Genomic DNA, 4865 nt, shown 5'->3' with positions numbered 1-4865 from the left:
TGAATTATGGTGTCGGCGAAGAATATTGAATATACCATGGACTGCCAAAAGAATGAACAAATCTGTCTTGGAAGAAGTACAACCAGAATGCTCCTTAGAGGCAAAGATGGCGAGACTGAGTCTCACATACTTTGGACATGTTATCAGGAGGGATCAGTCCCTGGAGAAGGACACATGCTTGGAAAGTAGAGGGTCAGCAAAAGAGGAAGAGACCCTCAATGAGATGGATTGATACAATGGCTGCAACAATGGGCTCAAGCATAACAATGATTATGAGGATGGCACAGGACTGGGCAGTGTTTTGTTCTGTTGTACACAGGGCCACTGTGAGTTGGAACCGACTCAACAGCACATAACAACAACAACAACAAAGTAATCTCTAGTCCCCTAAATGTGATTTATCAATAAGTGGGCTATGAAAACTGTCCAGCTCCCAAAGGGCATGCTATCCAATGGCCACTTCCTGTGGCCATGGAAGGTAATAGACAGGGAATAACTTCCTAAAGGGATACAGATGATAATGGTTGAAGGAGTTCCTGCCAGAAAGCAGAACCAGGGGATATAAACTGGGCTAAATAAATTCCTCTACTGGCAGGGCAGAGAATTTCTGCAGTTTCTAGCCGGTAGGAGTTGATAATTATTTAGGACTAGTAATTACAGTTATCTTTATCTACTCAACCCTGGAGCAGGATAAGTACGTTCTATGTGTGGGAAGAAGGATGAGCATGGACATCTAGGTGCTAAAGCACTGGGGACTATGGCAGAGACTGATAATTTATCCTCTAATATCCACTCTCCCTTTTTCCTTTCATAACAGAACCCTTGAATTCATGGCCGTCCTGAATAAAGATTTCATTTCCAAGCTTCCCTTGCAGCTAGCTGTGGACTATATAACCAAGTCCAAAACAATGGGAAAAGAGCAGAAATGACGCTGCAACTTCAAGGTATTCAAATTGGAATTTGAACTCAGGCAGTCTGGCTTCAAAGTCCACACTCTTAATCACCACTCTATGTACCAAGAGGAGTCACTGGGTGGTGAAAATGGTTAAAGTACTTGGCTCCTAACTGAAAGGTTGGAGGTTCAAGTCCACCCAGAGTCCCCTCAGAAGAAAGGCCTGGCAACCTACTTCAGAAAAATCATCCATTGAAAACACCATGGAACACAGTTCCACTCTGACACACATGGGGTCACTGTGAGTCAGAACCGATTTATAGCAACTGGTTTTGGATGTGCCAAGAAATTTTCTAAGCAGTAGAGATAAAATAGTGAACAAGACAGGAAAGAAGAAGACATCCCTGATATCACGGAACTCAGAACCTCAGAAAAGTACAATACATAGACATTTACATGACTCAGGGAGAGACAGACAACACATAGGAAAGCAAATAAATGAAGACGATAATTTCCGACAGGGAGACAAGTTTTTAAGGGAAAAAAATAGTGAGATGATATTGACTAGGGGATGGGAACGTGCTACTTTGTGGAAGGCCTTTCTGGAGGGTACATCTGAGCCAAAAGCTAGATTTGGGGAAAGGACCAGCTCTTTGAAGACCTGGAAAAAGAAGTTCCAGGCAAAGGGAATAAAATGCAAACACTTAGAGGAGGGAATAAGCTTGGCACGTTTGGAGAACAGAAAAAAAAAAATTGGTGTCTGAAGCAGTCAACAAGCAGGGACTGGCTATGAGAAGTTTGGCTGGGTAGGCAGGTGTCAGATCTTGTAGGGTTTGCAGGCTGTGGAAAGTAGTTTGGATTTAATTCTTAGAGCAGAGGGCATCAAGGGTGTGATGTAAACTTATTTCTATGAATACCAGGACTATTACACTCATATCTGTACAAAAACAGGCATGGACTTCAAAAAAAAAAGGAAAACAACAGTTGTTGCAAACATGCATATGCTATTAAAAACAGACTATCCCAAAAAGTGTCCTGCTTTCTTCTGATTCAAAAGAAACCTTTTAGCTACTAAGTGACCCACAGTATCTCCCACCTCCCTCCTGTGGGGACTGGTAGTTCTTAATCTCATGCCTGCCCAACAGGAAGATTCCAGGTGGAGGGGTTAGACCCCATGTGAAATGTCTGTGCAAGAGAAACTCTGGCAGTACTATTTGTAGGGATGGTTTGCTGAGCTTAATCCTCTTGAAATGTGAGTCAGAATCTTTCGGACTACATAGTAATAGAACATCACCATGTTTCAGTCCCAGTCTGGTTCCTGAACTTTCAGACACTGAAAGATGTGGGAGAATTATGTTATTCTCCTCCTTATTTCATAAATCAGCAGAGAACAAACCGGAAGATTATTCCTGGAGAACTTTGCTTAAAATGGTTTTATTTTCTATACAAAAGTAAAGGCAAGGTCTTTTTCTTTCTTTTTGGTTTATTCTTGTTCTTTCTCATTTTTGTTCCTATTATTTTATTCCCTTTCATGTTCCAATATTAACAGGACTGAAAAAAATCATTTAGGTAACAGTTGGAATAAGGTGACTTAAAGTTGTCATCTAAACTTGGTTAGCAAAAACATTGTGAAAGATGCCCTCCCTCTGGCCCCATTAGCCTATTCTCTGGGATAACAAAATGGAATGGATCAGTCACACATGGCCACTACCATCCCTGTGATCCTCTGATTGTGCACCATTGCCCAAATGGGTCTCCTCATATCTCCCCAACTGACTCCCTTCCATTCATCTTTCCTTAATTGTGTAGCAGGGCCTCTCACTCTGGCAACCTTTTTGCTGGTTTCCAACTGCTGCTTAACCCAAGGCTTGCATGGCTCTGGAACACACAATACAGGCAGGAGCATATAAGCTCCAGAGTGTGTAGAATTTGAATTAAGCTTCAGCAGGGTCAAGCCGAGAGATGCTTGAGATCTAGGGCCTGCTGCTGCTATTGCCAGCAAATGGAAGAAGACTGGCATCTTTTTGTAGATAGACTGTTTTTTGTTTTTTTGTAAGATTTTCAAGCTTGCTTCTTCCAGGAAGCCCTTTTTCTATCCCAGATAAGGTGGGAAATATTTTAGGAGCAATATTTTGGGTACTACCCCTCAGGTAGCCTAAGAATATTAAGATATTTTAGGAACATGTAGTGTTTTTTAATCTGAATTTTGAGCTTGAAAAAAAAAAAAAACAGACTTCTTTTAGAAATAAATTCAAACTACTAATTATATGAGAATTTCTTTTTATACCTTTTCTTTCTTACAGAATATGGAAGCTAGTCTGGAGGTGGCAAAAAGTAACAATCTCTTTTTTTTTGTCTACTAGAATCCAAACCAAGGTTCACGCCTTACTATAATGTGAAGCCTCCTACACAGTAAACTGTTAGCAGATACGGGTGTGTAAACTCGAAGTTGATCCCTAAATACTAGACATTTCTAGAACTATAGCAGATCTACTCAATTTAGGAATAGGCGGAGGTCTGGTACATATGCACAGATGAATTCTAAGATGTGAAAAGGCAGGACTCAATGGATTTTGAAATCAGATAATTTACAGATTGCTTAAAGTTATCATATTCATGTCAGATCAGTAAATAACTTTCAAAATTGGCAGCTTTTGATAAGCACTCTTTGGAAATGTGGCAATCATGTATTTTTGTATGTAAGTATAGCATATATATGAACATACACTGATTTCCTTTTTGCTGTATGTGAATGAGTCCTGGGAGTATAATGACCAATGTGTCTCCTTACTTAATGCCCTACCGTGTATGCAGAATATAACTCTATAAAGCCCTGAGATGGGGTATGAAGTGCTCGGTGGAAATGCCAGTGTAAAATATCCTGACAGCATTAAATCTCCCAACTACTCTCTAGTTACTTTGAGACCCCTGCATTTAAGGGTCTGCTAGTTCCTGGGTATGAAGAAAGAATTTTTAATAGGGCCAAATGTAAGTGTTTACAAGGGGGAATTGTTGTTTTTTATTAGGAGGTGCCTTATGTTCAATAGTTGTATTTACTTTGTCAAGCTAGCCAGAACTAGAAAATCCTCATTGCTAGGCAGCCCAGAGCGTCTGCGAAGTATTTCTGGGCATTCAGAATTGAAGCATGTGCTGCCCAAAGGCAGGTTTCATTACAGTGTGTTATTTAGCCCTTCTCCGTCCCTCCCTACCCCTGCCCCCTAGATAGGAGTGCTTCTATAACAGGAAATCATGGTTACTTTATGCTGAAACATATTTACATGACTGAAACACCACAATTCACACATTTGTAAAGCTTGAGGGATAGGCACACTTTAATGGTTTTTTGAAGCAGGCTCATTTCCTGGAGCTTTAATCTTATTTTATTTTGTTCTGCATGCATGAACAAGTTTTTCTTTACTATAGGTATTTGATAAAATCTACCTGGTATGAATGTGAATGAAACAAAAATAACACAAAAATTAATTTTATGTTTTATCTTTGCCAAAGCATTCCTAACTTCTTTCACCAGTTCAGTGTATATTGTGGGTTACGCTATTATTTTTGACATGTTGTGTTGGCCTTTATACCAAGGCAGTTAGGTAGTATGTTTTTGGCTTGACAAAATGAAATGCGGCTTTCTCTATACTGGCTGCATAAAAACTTCTCATAATGAATGAAAAATATCAACTACAACAGTGATTTTCTTCACTCTTCATGGACAGATAAAGGTAACTCTCCTAGTTATACATTTCACTTCCCCCAAACTTAAATTTTTAACACTCAAGTGGTATGAAGTAGTATTATTTCATAAGTGCTAGTGGGTATACGGATGCCCATTTTTATACACACGCACATTCATCTCTGCTTTTTTTTTTTACATTTGTTTCCTTGTGCTCAGGCTTCAACAAGGTTGTCTTGAATATGTTAGTATCTTTTAGTCTATAGATTAATTAATTGCTGGAATCTTGGTAAA

General features: G+C 39.5%; 1 protein-coding gene across 1 annotated transcript in view; it reads right to left on the bottom strand.

Moving 5' to 3' along the window:
• The window catches only part of ELP4 (elongator acetyltransferase complex subunit 4), a 276959-nt gene that overhangs the window by 11726 nt on the left and 260368 nt on the right, over positions 1–4865 (bottom strand). The window lies entirely within an intron of this gene.

The sequence above is a fragment of the Trichechus manatus genome, unplaced genomic scaffold (assembly GCF_000243295.1).
Source record: "Trichechus manatus latirostris isolate Lorelei unplaced genomic scaffold, TriManLat1.0 scaffold00006, whole genome shotgun sequence".
Taxonomy (NCBI): Eukaryota; Metazoa; Chordata; class Mammalia; order Sirenia; family Trichechidae; genus Trichechus; species Trichechus manatus.
Note: the sequence above shows the minus strand (reverse complement) of the source record. Positions and strands in the feature narration are given on the sequence as shown.